The sequence below is a fragment of the Malurus melanocephalus genome, unplaced genomic scaffold (genome assembly GCF_030028575.1).
Source record: "Malurus melanocephalus ecotype Western Australia unplaced genomic scaffold, MMel_1.1 scaffold_6, whole genome shotgun sequence".
Classification (NCBI taxonomy): Eukaryota; Metazoa; Chordata; class Aves; order Passeriformes; family Maluridae; genus Malurus; species Malurus melanocephalus.
Window position 1 is genome coordinate 390611 of NW_026623238.1, and position 18680 is coordinate 409290.

Consider the following 18680-nt stretch of genomic DNA (forward strand, 5'->3'; position numbering starts at 1 on the left):
CTTATGCTTATATGGAATTTCTTGTATTTTGATTTGTGTCCATTTCTTCTCATCCAGTCACTGGATACCACTAAGGAGGATCTCGTTTTCCTCCTCCACACCCTCTTGCAGGTACCACATCATTCCCAYCCTGAGTATCCCCCAGCTCCAGGATGAACAGTCACAGCTCTCTCAGCCTCCCCTTCAGCTGTCAGGCTCCACTTCATCATCCTCACAGCCCTTTACTGGCCTCACTCCACTGCATTCACATCTCCTTTGTAGCCCAGATCAGCCTTCAGCACTCCTGATTGTCTTGCCAGTGCTGAGTAGAGAGGGAGGATCTCCTGCCTCCCTTGAGAACTTGTGCAGTCACCAGAATCACTCAAAAATTATTGACAGTGACTTTGCAGTGACACCAGCCAGCTGCCTCATCACAGACCATGAACCTTCACGTGTCCAATTAGATCACATATTCCTTAACTGGCTTCTCAAAAACTGAAGCAAAAAACCCAATTGTCACTTTAGCCTTCTCCTTGGTCTTTGTGACCATATTCCCATTCAGCACCAGGCCCACATTCTCTAGAACCCGTCCACAGAATCTTTAATGTAATTTAATTGAAAAAAAAATCTGTATTTGCATACCTATTAGCAAAAACAAATCTGAATTTATCTTTTTGAAACCACTGACCACATGAAGAAAGCTCTCCCAATTTGTATTGATGTTTGCTACCATAGGAGAATATAAGTTACAGAAAGATTTTGTTGTTTATTCATAATGAGCTCAGCAGGACCCGAAGTTTGCGTAAGTGTGGYTGTAAGGTTTGACCCCCATTTCCCAATACCTGAGCTGTTTCATTAAACATTCTTAATTGTCTGGATTTTAAATTATTACTTGAATTTACCTCTAAAAGCAATATTTTCAGGTCTCCAGGCTASTTTACCATTTTAAATGTATAAAAAGCAGTGATTTTTCTGCTTTATTCAGTGGTTCTAATTYAGCAGAGCACTTCATCATGTATTCATATTTTAAAAAGTCAATTTGTGCATATGGAACCTTCCTTTAAAAGAAAGTTAGTAAGGCTTTACACTTTGTGCAAAGCTTCAAAACTTTGTTGAACAAGAGTGAATTCAGGCTTCTGCTCTTTTTTTGGGGGGGTTTAGATTACAAACACAGTAACTGTTTAAAACAAGACATAATGTGACCTAATGTGGTTTTATTCAATCATTTGCTTTCACCTATTTTAATATAAACTCTGTAGCCAATGTGCAAATTTTGTTTTGAGTGATTACCAACATYACATTTTCTTCTTTTTAATGATCTCTCAGACTGGCGTTCAGACTTGCACCAACACATGCTTAGGCAAATGAATAATTCTGCTGTCACCTACTATTACACATGTAACTTTTTGTAMCAGTTAGGAAATTGTATCATGTCCATTATAGTTTCTAAGTAGTGTTAAAATTGGCTTAGACTATCCAGGACTATCTTTAGAAACAAGAAAAACACGAATTACCAGAGTTCCGCAGAAGACCAGGCTCACAGTACTTTCCATTCCTTTTAAAAACAGTGCCAAATTGAACACCAAACTAATCTTAGAACAAAATCTGAATCATATGTAACTTCTCTTGAGTGTATTCGCAGAAAAATTGAAGTACCCGATAATTCAAATAAGAACATTACATAAATACTATTCCTAATTGGATAGCAAGGAAATATGMCTTCCCCTAATGAAAAGCAGTTGAATTAGTAGCTTTTAAACAATAAACGAAAATAAGACCCTGAGAATTCAGTCATCTGAAGCATTTCCATTCTCAAACATTAAACTAGAACCAAGACTATCTGAAGTCTAATTTGACACCAAGCTACTTTAAAGAACATAGATCTTATTTGGAGGACTCCAACAGAYACCTCTATCACCATCACCTTTTACCTGAGCTTCTCTCCCTGTACCAGGGCAAGGACACAGCTTTCCTATACAAGGTATTAGTGAATCATACCCTTCTCCCTATGCCCAACACCTACTTTTGTTCTAAAGCTTCTGTTCGTAATTCACAGAAGGTAATTTGGTTCCTTCTCAAAATGCCTAGAGAATGCTCTGTTTTGCAATGACAATCAATGCTTTCCTTTTTCTGAAGGCAAACAAGTGGTATAAAAACTACAAATAAAAATTAAGACTGAGAAATACCACTTGGCTTACTTTAAAAACAGTGTTAACAGACAAAAATTGTTTTTTGTTGATGTGTGATCATAAGAGACCAAAACACTTGGAATGTGCATCCTAACAGAAGACAAAGATCAATCAAATCAACTGTTACTTCCCTGGGTTTAAACCCTAAACTCAAAAACATTCCCTGCAGTAGTGCCATTGCTATAATGCAGTGTTGTGCCATGATGAYGAGGCTGAATTGAACCCTTCCAACAGCACAGTCACCTCTGGAACTGGAAGCTACAAGCAAGGCTTGCATCCAGCACAATTGGATGCATACTCTGCATCATACTCTGTTTAAAGAGTTATGAGTTCATACAGCAAATCTTTATTCTGCGAAGTTTCAAACATACTAGGAAGGTTAAAAGAGAAAGAACACCCAAATTCCACACAAACAACACAGCAAATGTTGAGACAATATTAAGAAAAAAAAAGATGCAGCAAACAAGCAGCCTCAAAACTATTAAGTTATCCCCTTCTACCAAGCTATATATCTATGCCAAAAAAAAAAAAGAAACTGATAAAACAAGTTGCACTGGAAGTCAACCAGCAAATCCACTAAGAAAGCAAGACCCAGAGCCAGGGCCTCCCTCCTTCAGTTAAAAAAACTCTGCCTCCAGCAACCCATGATTAAACCCCAAGGGAGGAGTACTTGGACAAYAGAGGACAGTGTTAGATCATATGCCACACACTCTCCAAGTATAACTTTCACTTATCCAATCATAAATTAAAGAATTCAAGATATATTTCTCTGCTAAATATTAGGACAACTCCCCTGTCCATCACCACATGGAATTACTGAGCTCTCATTCTGTTTTGGGAACCTGGGAAACACAATWAAAACCACATATAAAACTCAAGTTACAAACCCTCGAGGGCACCTAATAATTCCAGGAAGACTGACAGAAAACCCTTCTAAAGCTATGCCACCTGCTAGCCTTTTTAGGTGTTTTGCAAGCTTGGATTCTTTCAAGACTGATCAACAAYGCTGACAGAGTCTGTAACTTGTCTAGATGGGGTACAGAGATTGCCAAGACCTTTTCATAAGCTTTGTCTTTAAAATCTTTGTGTCTTATTCCCACATGTGACAAATAAGGTCACTACAGATACAGAAAGCAGTACAGAAGATTAGTACTACTTGAGAGCACCTTCTCTTGCCCTCTGAGCTCAGGAGAACAAAATACACACTCGAGTTGGTGAAGAAGTATCTATAACAAGATTCTCATAATAATAAATATTCATTAAACTATTTAAATCAGTTGTTTTTATCTTTCAAAGTTAACATGGCATTTTTCACCTGTATTAGAAAACAACAATCTGGTTTTCAGGAGCAGAGGAACCAAACTATTAGCATGATAATCAGATCACAGTAACAGGTAATTGTTTTGAGTAAGCCAAGATTGCAGCCTCTCCTACTTGTTTGGACAATATCAGAATGTTGCTCATCAACAGTAGAAAACAGTACACACAGGCCGGCTTTCTAGAACAATTTGCAGGCTCCCAAGTTTCTTGTTTAAAATGTGGYCTGACTGACTCTCTTCTTGGATGAATGTAGAGGCCATTTCCTACACCTGTATCAGGACAGTGTCCCAGCAGGCATTACTTACAWATTCACAATATTCACAATTCAGCTTATGTTCTTCTGATACTTACCTTATGATACTGTTCTATCCTTTCCAAAAAGAATTAATTAGTTATTCCAAATTCTTCCTTTTATATTTTTCCTTTCCACCCTTCTTTCCTGTTCAGTACCTTTTTCACAGCACAACTCCTTTCCTCATCATCCTTCTAGCTGTGAATTTTCATCCTGGGAACCCTTTTTTCCCCATGCCTGAATATTCTCTAAAACTCTACCTTCCATGTGCTACTCAAGTTCCACAATGGACATTTTTCCCAAGGGATTTGTTTAATGACCCTTTCATACTGGAATCTAATAAGGTCTGACCCATTTTTTCATTAACAACTTTCTGTGGGTCTTAGGGAATCTTTTAACATTTAGACATGCTGGCAACATTCCAAAACTCAGCAAAGCTTCATCATTTTTAAGATGACAAGTACAACCTACACCAAGTTTGAAAAAGAGTGTACTAAACTTATCAGGAAATGGACTAAAAAAGCCCTTTAACTTGTAGGTTTGGAAAACAGCAAGTTATGAGGGTTGAAGGGTTTTTGCAATACAATCCAAATGTTGGCTCAAACCTTGTGTAAAGCAGGACACACCCATAAAAAAAAAGGTATTTATTGTAAAAATAATAAACCAAATGGCTGCCCTAATGTGTGTAAACATCTTTGAATGTTGCCTAGATTGAAACACACATTTCCAGGAACCCTAGCTGGCTTTGCATTTACATAAGGTAAAATTAGGTACCAACAAGGAGCAGAGCAGTCAAGTTCTCTCTGGCACCTGGCTCACCTTACTTTGTTTCTGCTGCTCAACTGGTTCAGATATATCTGGACATCTGCAGCATGAGCCTGATGTGGGATGACACCAGCCACAGTGCATGCAGGTTGCATAAAAGAATTGACAGTAGAGACAATAACTATATTAACTGTGAAATTTACACCCAAATTAGTATTTAAAACTGAATGAAATGACCTTGGGGACAAGTCTTTACATACTAGATCATTAATGTGGTCACTAATGAGGTTCTTTTCATATTTCTTGTGTATTCTTACAATTCTACTAATCTAGCYACCTCCCATATAAACCCACACCAACAAATATGGCTCATTTATTTTCAAACATTGGTTTTCCCCCTTGCCTGACCTCTATTTACCTCTTAGGCACCCCCACCATCCCACCTGGAACACCCACAAATTAATTTAACAGCAATCAAACTGAAATTAGRTGTACTTTAACATTGTGTATATTATAATGAATATAAACTTTTAAAAGATGAGAAACACTGAAACTTTTTTTTTTGCCATCTAACCTAACTAGAAAAAAACTAATGCAGTCAACTTTGTTGCATGGTGAGATTCTGTGTAGTCTTTTCAGGAAAGCTACTTTTGCCAGAGTGTAAGGTATACAGAAAAGACATAGGCAATGATTAAAAAGCCTTTAAAGGTCCCTTCCAMCCCAAAACACGTTGTGRTTCTGTGACATTGTCAGCACTGTCACCACTGCTGCACAGAAACACCCCAAGCTTGTGACTTGCTGGCRAGTGTGAAAGTGTACAGAGGAGAACCCCTGCACCCTGCTCCTGCCTCCTTTCCTAGGTCACCATCAGAAACAGAAGAACAGAYTCCATAAGCCTCAAATCTGACTCAGTGCACTCATTTTGACGTGGACTAAATGAGTGGATGGATTTCTCCAAACCCTGATATCCATGATTCACATACAGATGCTGATGTAACAGCGAGAGGGTGTGCCTGGAATTATTAAAAGGGAACCAAGTGACAAGCAGAAGACAGGTGAAACTGCTATAACTCCATTTAGGTAACTGAACAGAAATATGCATCTCATTAGACTTCTTCCATTAGAAAAGACAGAGAGACCAAGCACACAAGTAAAGCTGCTGTTTTACAAGCCTGCCATCAAGCAGAAGAAAGAAGTAAAAGGAAATCAATTTGTCCACCTGGAAGACAGGCAGACAGGTTGCCCAAGTTATTTGCCTGGTAACAAATGGGCAGAAGGGAAGAAAAAAGAAGTCAGAATACTATTTGAAAATCATAGAAGTCACACTGGCAGGCTCTCTCTTTCTCTATTTTAATAACTGTTTCAGCTGCAACAGCTACTACATCTTAAAATCCCAAGTAACTCCAAATCATTGTTGTAGAGGAAGTGAGAAGGGTCTTAATGTAGCAAAAAAATTAATTTTAGAAAATTACTCAATAAACMAAGTTGATGCATTTTTGAGAGAAAAAAAAAATAGATGCTAGGATATTAGACTGCATTAAACTGATACAGGCAGTCTTTGCTGAAGAATTCAAGATGGCATGAGGATGAGCCAGCAGCCCACACACAAAGAGAAAAAAGGCAACTGAACACCCAATACAGATGTGCTCCTTTACYAGGGAAAAAAACATTTCTGGCTGCCTAACAGACTTCTTAATAGCTACTTTTGGAGGAAGACATATTTTTCATTACATGATTCCTAGTTAAAGTGTTTTTTGAATAAATGAGTTTCAATATTATAAAACCACGAGAGACACATGCTTGAGAATTATCCTGTTCATGCTCACAAGGTAACTCTGTCAAATATCACTTTTCTAAAAAGATGTAGTCTTTCTAAAAATACACAGAGGATTCCAAGAAGGAGCTGTACTGTCATAATGTATTGAAATTCAAGMGTTTGGGAACAAATTTTATTGAATTTCATAAATATTTTGGTAGGTTTGTTTTCTTTCTTCATTAAGTAATGCTTAAAGACAGGTACGGACAAGCTAGAGTTTCTGTTACACAACAGCAAGCTCTCATGATAAACTTGATTACAATAACCCTTTCAGCAGTGAACTTCCTCCTCAGCTTTTTTTCTTTCAAATAAAAGCCTCACCCTTGCTTCTTTTCATTCTGCACTACTTTCTATCCTGAACAAGTACTGYATGCACCTGTTAAAATGCACAAAAAATATGGAGTTAGGGAGAGAAAAAAAAGCCCAGATAGAAAGACAACTACCCCCAAAAATGTCAATATTACAAGGTATCTAAAAACACCAGCAAACCAAAGCAGGAATCCATGCTTATTTGGGAAAGTAAAAGCAGAATTTGTATATGTAGAACTTTATCCCTCTTGAAAGATTTTGTAAAAATAAACAAGAACAACCGGCTTCTGTCTTAATTTGAATTCTTTAAATAGTTACCATTGAAAAAATTAAATTAAAAAATCATATGGGAATTAAGGTCATTCAAATTTTAGCCAGGAAAAGAGGCTCTTACACTTAAGACCTGGAATGTTTTGAAAAGAAGGCTTCAGCAAACAGAAGAACATGTCTAAAAGCCAGTCTGATGGATACACYTTCCAAGGAATCAGAAAACTATTGTCATTCCAGTCCAAACTTTCCAGGAGAAAACAGCAAACATTTTGACCTGCATTTATGAGTTTACTTACAGATTTAGTCAGGAATTACTCTGTTTGAATCAGGCAGATTTAGTCAGGAATTAGTCTGTTTGAATCAGACCCAAACTAAAACTTACATGTGCAATCCACCAAAACCTAGAGTGCTAGACAATCCATATGTCAGCAGTTTCCTAAGAGCTGTGTGATGACTTAAAGACATGGGCTTTAGCCAGCAGCAGATTATTAAGGAATACAAAATCCTTTCAAAAAGCCACTGTGAAAAAAAATTAAATACAGGCACCATTTTACAGCATTTAGAAAATCTTCAGGTTTCCTCATGACTGTGGCACAAACCCACCACACTCGCTCAGGCAGGTGTCTTTGTCCCAGTTYCCCACCTTGGGATAGAGCACCTCAACACCACCCCTGAAAGCCCAGCCCTGCAGGACCAGCCATTGCATGAGCAGGGGGAATGACCAGCATCAAAGGAGGAGAAAGAACAAAATATCCTGCAACTGAGTTGGTTTCATGGGGCCTGTACTATAATGCCGGCTTAAACTCCATATTAAATGAGGAAAAGGAAAAGATACAGAGCAGTTCACTACTTCCTGCACGCTGAACTAAGACACTACCTTGGTTTAGAAACAATATGAGATGCAACTGTAATGACTACACCCTAGTGCACTYACAGAGTCTCAGCTAAAAGCATGTTCTCTTCAGTAATTCCTAAATATCATATGCTCAGCTGTAAAACCTTAACCACTATTCAAAGAAATGAAGAGCGTACTAGCTTAATCTGTTCACAAATCCAAGACTGGTATCTACTTTTAGGGCCAAAAGAAGACTGAACTGAAGACTGTTTAAAAATATTAATGGTAAAGTGCAAAAACCCTTAAGCTGCCATCCCTGTCAGCCCAGGACGGCTCCCCCATGACCTAGAATTCACTTACTCTTACATGGCTTTTCATGTTTCTCTTTTTGCCACATTTCTAGGACAGGCTTCTTTCAAGTGCTGCTGCTTCCTCCTGGCATTGGGATCATCACTTCTACTGAACAGTAAGGAATTTTACAAGCAATTCCTTTATAGTTCCTCCATCAAAACAGACCAAGAGGTCACTAGAAAAATACAAGCATGAAAAATCTYTTTTCAAATAGCAAAGTCTTTGCTTAAGAAAAATGTGTAGTATTTATTGCTTGAAATTCTTTTTTTGTAGGCTAGACATAGCCCCTTCATACAATGATTTTGTATACTTTTACCATTTAATTATTCCTCAACATTTTTCAAGTTGAATAAGAAACATCCTGAGATCTCTAAATCTGAAACTTTATTGGACCGTATTTAGTCTACCTAACTTAACAACAGTTTGACCTGTTGACTTTAAAAGAGCTGTTCTAAGATAACTAGTTAATGAAAAATGAAGTTTTATGATCTTTAAAAAAGTCTCCCCAGAACACAAAACCCACAAACTGAAAGCATAACTGAAACCCCAGAACAAAMACAAAAGTGGTTGTACCACATCAATCCAAAAAATCTATTTAGCCTTGCACCCAGAAGCGAGCAAGCAAAATGTGCAGGGAAAAATTCATGAACCAAGCAAGCCACAACACTACCAAACATCTGTCCAGCTTCACATCACATTTGTGGCTGACTCAGCAGTGAGATCTCTGTATTCTTTTGTTCCAGATCGCTATTCCTCCATGGCATTTGTACAGTCAGCATCTGATCCTTTTAAAATTCTCTAAAGCAAGGATTTTCACCAGTTACCCACAAATTGTATGAGGCCACATCTCCTGCTGCTTGATTTTGAACCTGCAAACCAGCAACCTTTGCTAACACCTCCCAGCCCTTGCATTGGAAGAGACATTGAACAATTGCCTCCTGAATATGTTCTATAAACTATCACCACATCTTTCTCTTAGTCACCTCTTCTTTAGGTTGAAAGATAAGTAGRTAATATTATTTCTTGTAGGAAAATTGGTTCCTTTGATAATCCTTGTGACTCTCAGTACCTCTTAGTTCTTCTGCAACTTTAAGAAAAGGGAGGCTAAGAAAAGCAAAATACCCAATCAAAATTCTATATAGTAYTTAAGATACAGGTACATGATAGATTTATACATGAAAATATTATTTTCACCTCCATTCTTTTATTAGATGTCAGGAGTTATTAAAAATAATTCTAATTTAGCTGGGCTGAAAYAACCACATGTTCAAAAACTGCATCATAAAGGGATTACAGAAACCTGTATAATTAAGATCACACAGATATTCAAATKGAGGCTGGTACATGAACATAGCAGCATTGATAACACCAGCTTTCAGAGAACACTTCAGTTTTGAAGAAAGTTTGAGAAATTGCAAGCGGTATTTCTCCATCTGTATTCTCTTAACTATGAAGTTCCAAGATTATATATCTCAGCAGATGCAAAAAGGGGAATGCTTGACTTACTCCAAATTGCTCACACAGGATTCAGAATTTCATTAAGAAAAAAAAGGGAAGAAAAGTGAAAAAAAACAAGAATAAACAGAATGATGAAGACTAAGCAGCTTGCAGGTATACTTTCTTTACACTGGGATGTTTTTTTCTAAATTATCATTCTTTAAAAAATCCTTCAGCAAGTGTAAGTAATTTTTGTCTATATCAATGATACACATTTTAGTTTTTCCTACAAGGTTTACTCATAAAAAATGGTCAGCAGACCATTTTATTTTAAAAAAAAATCCTCATCCCAAAGAAGTACTTAAAATACTATTAGCATAGCATTGTTGTCATCTACCAAATTAGAACACTAAAACAGTCACCAAACAGCATAAATCATTTCYACAATAACAATTTCAGTACAATGGCCTCACACAATATTCAGAATACAAAAGTATACAGAGAATTTTACTCCTCCTTAGACAGTGGGACAAGAAACATAAAGCCTTAGAACAGTGATTCACTTCACCTGTCCCTCCTAGAAGAGTACTATAATTAGGAGACTGAATCCACACCCACAATTAAAGAAACACCAGCACTTAAGAAATACTGTCAAGTTTATAAACTTCTATTCACACACTCAAACTCTGTAATGAAGCAAATTCTAATCCTTCTGCTTTTAAGCTGATGAAATTATAGTACCATAAATAGCATCTTTGATATAAAATAATCACAAAGAATGAACTATCACTTGCTGTATGAAAGCACTCAGCCACATGGCATCCACTTTAGGGTACAAATCAAGGAATTACACCAGAAAATTCAAGGCAGATATTGGCCTGAAGAGCAAGACAAATACCTATATTTTTAGCAAAGCTAAAGACAGTCATCATGAGATTTCCAAGGATCTTCAGTGGTCATTATTTGTTTCATAGGAAATTGTGKCAAGAGCTATGAGCAGAACACTCTACAGACATTCCAAAGTAACATCATCCCCACATACYCTGCTTTTCCCTGAGCACTTCATGGCTCAAGGACAGAACTTGCTCTTTGCTGTGGTGTAATGAAGGTCACCAGTGATCTGATTTATTATATAAGAGGGTATTAATTCTTTCAGTATTGAAAAGAATGATGAAAAAATACTTAGGCTTTGTTATCAGAGCAAGGTGAGAAGAATAACTAGCATGAGTGAAAACAGCTCACAACCTCTGCACCCTGCATAGACCTCCAGGAGAAGAGTTGAGCCTAAGGAAGAAGAAAGATTCATCAATATTTTATTAACAGTCCCTCTGCTAAGTGATCCAATGAAAATACTCTCAGCAAGTGGGAAAGCAGCTACTTTTCAAAGCTTCCCAGAGAAGATCCTATCTAAGTTTATACACTTCAAATATAGTAAAACATCTGTGATATGCTCCTGACTGCAGGAAACAAAACAAAAGCAGCTCAAAGYATCTAAAGCAAAATGCAAACAAGTGTTTCCATTGTGAGTAAGCTGAGCAACAGACTTAGATAMAGGAGCGATAAGTTTCCTTGTGTTATTCAGTAGTGTAAATTCAAAGAATTAGTTTTCAATAAACCCATAATGCTGATGCTACTTCTGGTCAGAACATAGATATATTATTCAACCAATCTTAGCAGAATATTTTATATGAACCCCCTCACACTTTGTAACAAGCTGGTASAGAATATTAGAAATTACTGGGGACTGAATGCCATATTACTTCTAAAATTGAGCCATTATGCTCAAAAGCTAAGGACTACAACCAATTCCTAATCTTGGCTGTATACAGCAGGTAACCATCAAAGCACCGAGCAATTGTCTTTCCTTAATCCATGAGAAACGCTCCATTTTTATGTTTTCCTCCAGGCTACCTGACAGTTCTTCTGCCCCCAACATTCACAGGGAAATCAAAATCAGGAGGCGTCTTAAATTACTTAAATTTTTCAGCTGAATTTACAAAACAAAATGGCTTTTACTATGCTTGAACAAAGCTGAAYTGATTCACATACATTTTTGTGGCACATCCCCACATAATGCAAAGCAGTTTCACTGAGCTACCGAGTTGTTGGACGGTCACAAGGCACAAAGTGTTTATATGGTGCAAGTATTAAAAACAGTATTCAGATTGTAATATTGCTGTAATGAAGAGAATGAGAAAAAGGATATAAATCTGAGGTTCCCTATCTTGAACCCATTTGCAATAGTARAAGTCTGAAACATTTAACCATATTGTAACATAAATGGTTAACACTACACACCATTTCGAATGTGGAAGATGAGTCTAACACTGGGTAGCACTGCACAAGGATACAAAGTCCTGAGTTTAAAACTTGTTCTCAAGTAGACCTCTCCAAATACAGTCCTGGTAGACCCCTACACTCCCAGACAGGTCTATCATWTTCCTCTTTTTATGGTGGGATAACTGGATAAAGGGAAGACCACCAAAAAAAGATCCCCCTTTTGAAGAAGGGGAACATTTGATTGCACAGTGCTCAGGGACAATCTCCTGGATGAAGAAAAAAAGACAAGAAACTATAGATATTCTGCAGTGAAACACAATCTCAAGATGGCTAAACCACAAGCGGCAGGGAAACTAAAAAAAAACCAAAAAAACCCCAAAATTTTGAATTTYGATGCCACAGGTAAATAGATAAGTAATGAAATAGGAAGAAAAGCAAGAYTGTGCTATAACTGGAAAAAAGAATACTAATCCATTGCATTAAAATAATATGTAAGGAAGAGAAAAATTATGTCTGMAAAAAAGTAAACCACTATCTGATAAAATAGAGTATTTTACAAAGGAGAGGCCCAGATAATTTACACACAAGAAGCCTCAAGGAAATAACTAAGGAATTCTCTGAAACACAAATTTCRTTTTTTAAATAATCTAAAGAAATTCTAAATATCAAAGGCCTCTCCACTTTAATATGCAGTATTTAAAAAAATGTAAATGGGGAGATTCAGGAACTGTAGAATGATTACCTTGGCATGGATCCTGAACAAGYTAATACTATGGCAATGGGAAAAATAAAAGCTAAAAATATCCTGCCAGTCAAGCAACCTTTGTAGGGCCAGGAGAGGAGAGGAGAGAGTGGACTGAAGCTCCAGMTTCAGCTGATCTGAAAAACCTTTTTTCCTTCTTCATGGGAAAGTTGACGGGGACCCAAGCCAAAATTACCACGTCTCACTAGAAGAAGGTAACTCATCATTTACTCAAAACCTGAGAGCTGTTCTGCAGGAAAGCAAAGCATGCAGAACAAAGGAGCAAAACAGAAGCATGCTTGAYAGCACAGGAGCACCCTGGCAAATTCATCTCAGAAATCAGATCTCTCAAATCSTGAGAAGTGACATTTGATTGAAGCTGACACAGAAAGAGGGGTGACAGAAGAATTAGTGCCAGAGAAATATGGATACAAAAGTGCTGCCAAGAATAAAACTAAGCAATTAAAAAAGATGGAAGAGAAGAACAAGAAGAAAATACAAACTACAGAATACTGTAAAAGAAGAAACCAAGAGTTGGAAAGTTTCCAGGCAGAATGGAGAAGAATGATAATCTCTCAATTTTTCAMGGAAACCTTTTACTCCTAAATAAAAGAAGAAAGAAATTTAACAATCCAAGCTAGGGAGGGTGTGTGTGGAATGCCTAAGTGCAAGATAGCTACTCCTCCAAGACAAATAAAATTAAGCCAAAGCATCATACAGAATAAAATGCTCCACGTTCAAGTGGCACATTCTTAAAAGAGCTGAAGATTTCCAGTCTACTTTATAAATACACTATAGYATCTACTTCAATACCTATCACAGGCCACCTTTAGGGAAAGGAAAGTCTTGGATGAATTACAGAGCAGAAAACATKTGTTTTCAAACTCTACAATTTTCCATCAAAGCCAACATCAGTTCATAATGGAGCATTAAYTAAAAGTCCTTATTTAACTGAACACAACTGAGCTGTCCAGAGCTACTGGCCTAATCCAACACAGAGAGAGACATAATTTTAATGTAGAATGGTAAGCTATTAAACCTGAAAGAAACAAGGTATAAGCAAAAAGATAAGAACAAGAAGTTTTTMAGTTAGGTGGGATAAAGGGGAGAAAATCATGACGTGATTTTGAGTTTCATGTTTTCTCTYTCTTGTCCACAACAGTGATTTATGACAAGCAGACTATATTTCTGCCACTTTACCAGGATGCATTCAAGCATTTTCCACAGGCAAAGGTGAAGAAGGATGCCAACAATATTCTCAGCCAGAAGTTTAGAAAGCATTTCTGTATCATGGAAAATTCTGAGGAGTAACACTAGGAGTCATTCAAGAATCAAGACATCTAGGGATGGAAATAGGTGAATTATATAGAGCAGAATTTTATTCAAACAGGGCTTCTGTTAATCTAAGTTGGAGGTTGGATATGCAAAAAGAAACAAACAAAAAAAAAGTTATACTAAGACAATCAAAAATTAATATAGATGGTAATTTTATCAYGTAGGCAAGTCAAAGCTGTTGAAGTAAGTACATTCCTTGTTACAGGCAGCAATACTCTGGATTATAAAAACAAACAAAAAAGAGAGGATGGAATTAAATTAAAAAAAAAGGAAATATTTTTAAGATACAGATGCCTAGGCTGCAAGATGTATCAACAATAACATCAACACTGAAACACTGAGTGCCCTTGTAAAACAAGKGGATTTAGAATGGTGCAGCCACTCCCACCTAAGAGTAAGGGAAAGGGAAGGGGGACAGGGAATGRAGAAAGGCTTATACAGAGAAGCCATTCCATGACCACACCCCAGGGCAGAAGCAGCAAGGATAATTCAGTAAATACCCATYACTTTTGTCTTCAGGGGCAGGTTGATGGACAGGTCTGAACAGAATCCAACTAACCCACCAAACTCAACTTTCTTCAGGCCCCCCATCYCTAGTGAAAAAGAAGATTCTTAACTCATTTCTTCCTAAAGTTTTATTTTAAATTTGGAGAAGAGACTGAGAGAAGGGAAATTCTTTGAGTTTGCACATTGTGCTCTTTGACAAGTCCTATTACTTGTGCATCAGGAGACAACCATTTCCAGAGCTCTTTAGAACAACAGGATCTGAAAGATGCTTATGAGACTACACCTATCCTGTTGCACACAGCACATTCTCCAAAGCGACGTGGTTGTTATCTCCAGTACTTCAGTAAATCACATTGCCCAACATCCATGGGAGTGACCTGCTTACCTATATATATACATACATTTAAATTTGTATGTGTATGAAGAAATCAAAACTAAAAATTACTTCTGGACATAAAAAAAAAATCCACTTACAATGCATTAGAGGTAAAATATACAAAAKAATAGTGTGTTTTATAAAAAGTACTGAAAGCTAAAGGTAAATTTTAGGTAGCAAAGCACAACCAACTTTTTAGCACAAACAAAATAATACTTAAAAGATAACCGGGTACAGTCCCAAGTCAAGAATGTAGGGAAAGACAAACCTATGGCAAGGACAAGTTGTTGATAGTTGAAGACAAAAGGGATGCTTTAATCAATTTTGTAAAAGGATAAAGAAAAATCCATAAAAGCAAAATAGAGGATGTGTATTTTAAAGATGTATAGAGGATGTGTATTTTAAAGATGTATCCCCACTTCAGGCAAAAATGAAAGAAGGAATTTGTGTGCATCTCCATTGGAGGACAGATAACATCAATAAAATAATACAAGCTGAAAGCCAATTATCCACTGAACTTTATATATATTTTATATATACTACYACCAATTTAGAAATACATTTTAAATTCTACACTAATGAGCTTTAAAATAAATAGAGATCCCATGTGCATTAGAAAGGGAACAAAGATGACTTCCACCTAAAAGAGAAAAGATGATTGCACTTATCAAAGACATACTGGCTACTGGCACAAGCATTAGGATGAACAGAGATTTACTGTAGTTACACAATTTGCAAATAACAAGAAAAAACCCTTGACCTCCTGCACAGAACAAAACCAAAACCTTAAGTATCTCATTCTTTCTTCATACATACAAAAATCTTTTAATCAAATGGAATAAGAATATTTGTTTTAGAAAAAGGGAATGTTGCTTTTCCTCCCTTGTACTGGGAAGTTAGAACTTCTGAACAAAGCAGGAGCATCTTGGTACTGCCGCTGTTTGCCCTGTTAACCCTCTCATTGTGCATTTAGGTAAAACCTATTTTCTAAAGGTTAATTTCTAACATAGACATGATTTTAATAGAGGAAGGGATAAATAAGATGACTAATCAAGTAAAARCTTAGAAAATTGATTTGGAGCAATGGGAAGATAAATACATATGGAACATAAACAACTCATTTTTCACAAAGATCTTCTATAAAGTACTTTGATCCTTCATAAAACACTGTCTGTAGTACTTACCTCCAGCTAGGCCCTGTCACATGTCAAACAGTTATACATCATAATGATGATACAGAGAGCTGGAGGCTCCTTTTCTCTTTCTTTATGAGACAGTCATGCCCAGAGCTCCCACACGTCTGGACAGATGTGTTCAGATACAGCTTCCTTTGTGGAGGGTATTTTAAATAAAGTTCAGTTTGAGCAGAATGAAGAATTATGCCCTTCTTGTTAGCTGTTCCATTACCAAAACATGAAGGGCCTATCTGCCACCTATGCTGCAAATGTGAAATAGAATACTAGGCATACTTGAGGTTGGAAAGGGACCTCTGGAGATTATACACTGAGTCCAACACCACTGCTAAAAGCAGGATCAACTACAGCAAGCTTCTCAGGACTGTGTCCCATCAGGTTTTGTGCACCTTTGAAGACGTGAAATCCCCCGTGGTCCAGGGTCACTCGTTCCAGCACTCAATCACCCTTACACAATGAAAAAGTTCTCTATTTACATGGAAATTCCTGWATTTCAATTTGTGCCCTGTATTTCRTTGTCTCCTGTCCTTCTAGTCCAACTCCATCCTCACTCCTCCTTGACAGGTATTTTTACACACTATTGAAATCCACCTCGAGTCTTCTCAGTGATAAAACTCCTCAGCTCTCTGAGCTTCTCCTTGTACAGCAGATATACAGCAATCACCTCTAATTGCTAAATAGTATGCAACACAGGGAAAAAATTGTCAGTGATACAAACTCCATTCCTAAATTACACAGTACAGACATTCACCACAGCTGGGAAGCCTGAAACTAGTCACATTCCTTGCATATGGAATACTACTACTAAATGACAAGTCATAAAAACACCCTTGCGCATGTGCCTCTACACAGAAACTAGACATGATTCACCTTGTAATAGTGTTGTATTTATTTTTCTAGCATCTGTAATAACTTCAACCTTGGATAAATTCAGCATATTTTGGATATGTGGGAAATTGTTACTAAAARAAGGCTTTAAGCYATGGAGAATATTTGTACACAAGACRAGCCTTAKTAAGTTAGATTCATCTGCACTTAACTGATAAAACWTTTCGTATGACTTCAAATCCTTCAATTTACTATAATTATTTTTTTATTTAAATTTGGGCTGCATAGAACAGAGCTAAATGCACTAAAAATCTGTTCAAAATGAAAATGGACACATACAGAATAGTCCTCCCAGTTACCGACATTTCGGAACACGTTTGCAACTTATATTCACCAAACTTGAAGCACAACAAATAATGGCATTAGAGCAACTTACACATTGGGTTATAACAGCCATCCTATCATAAAGGTTTTTAAGATATTTGTCTATAAAATATACACAACACAAAGCCGAAAAGAATGTAGGCTATGTTTTCAGAATGGAGTATCATACAATCTCACTTCCTGCTCCAGGACAATAACCTCATCTCCTGAATTTCTCAAAACTCGGATGTCAAAACTAGATACAGTAAGACATTGGTAAATCTCCAGTGCTACAGTGAGAAATGTCAGATGTAGAAAAGAACTAGTAAGGACTTTGCAACAATCTGCCTCACAATACAGTAAAAAACCCTTAAAACTGAATAAATTTGAGGATGCCTTATTAAAGTAACACTGAAGGTAAAGTAAGGAGCAGATGTTCCTAAAAAGAGAAAKCCATAATAATACTTGAGTGGCTGGAAAACAAATGGGACAGTAAGCTTACAGAACTGTACCTAWGTATTTCAATGAAAACACAGTTAAGAGATTACTTGATTAGTGTGCATATCTGCTTATGTTTTGGAAGTGAGGAGTGCAGCTTTATTACAAAAGAAAGCAGTAGGATCCTCCAAGGGCAACTGTCACCTCCTCTCTGTAAACCAGTTCTTCCACTCTGAGGTATGGCACAAGCTTTACAGTTGCAATTCATAAAACAAAAATCCAACCAGGAGACAAAGGACAAAAACTTAAAAAAAAGTTTTTATCCATATTCCAAACTATCTTTTCTGTTAAGGAAATAGCTAAGACAGAAAAAGAAATCAATTTMATATTAAATTTATCTCCTGATTTTTAGAACCTGAGGTGATAATTCTCATTTATCCACAGAGGAAAGCAATGGTATAAACCTCAAAATAATATAAATGCTACAACTTCTGAGGCTATGGCTCCYGAACAACTCATGACCTGCTGAATATGAGCTACATTTTGGAGAATGGTAATTTTTGCAAATTTGTTGCAAATGGTTATTTGCAACATCATAACTAAGGTCTAGGCASAATTGCAGCTTTCTGTTCTTAAAAGCTAAGAATTTATTTGCACACTTCAAAAATCCATAGTAAATTTTTATCTGCAACACAAACACCATTGGGCAATTTTTACCACAATATGTAAGAATCTTAAATAAAGGAAATTTAAATTTCACTCAAGACTGTCCATCACTATTCAGCTCCTAGAAAGGCTGCAACCCTTAGCAGATTTTATGTTTCATATATTTCAGCCAAGATGGCAAGAAACAGAACAAGAGATAGCATCTAAACCATATTTTATGAAAAAAATATGGAATTACAAGAGTTATTTTAAATAAGCACAAAAAGGGATAACATACTGCCYCTAGACTTGAAGCCAAATCCTATTTCTGACTGTTATGAGAGCAGCTCTGAATACCCTTTTTTCCATAAGTACTTATTGATTTCATTCTAACTTAGGTAATCAGCTTA

General features: G+C 36.7%; 1 protein-coding gene across 1 annotated transcript in view; it reads right to left on the bottom strand.

Moving 5' to 3' along the window:
* TAF1B (TATA-box binding protein associated factor, RNA polymerase I subunit B) overlaps positions 1-18680 on the bottom strand; it is a 46053-nt gene that overhangs the window by 13096 nt on the left and 14277 nt on the right. The window lies entirely within an intron of this gene.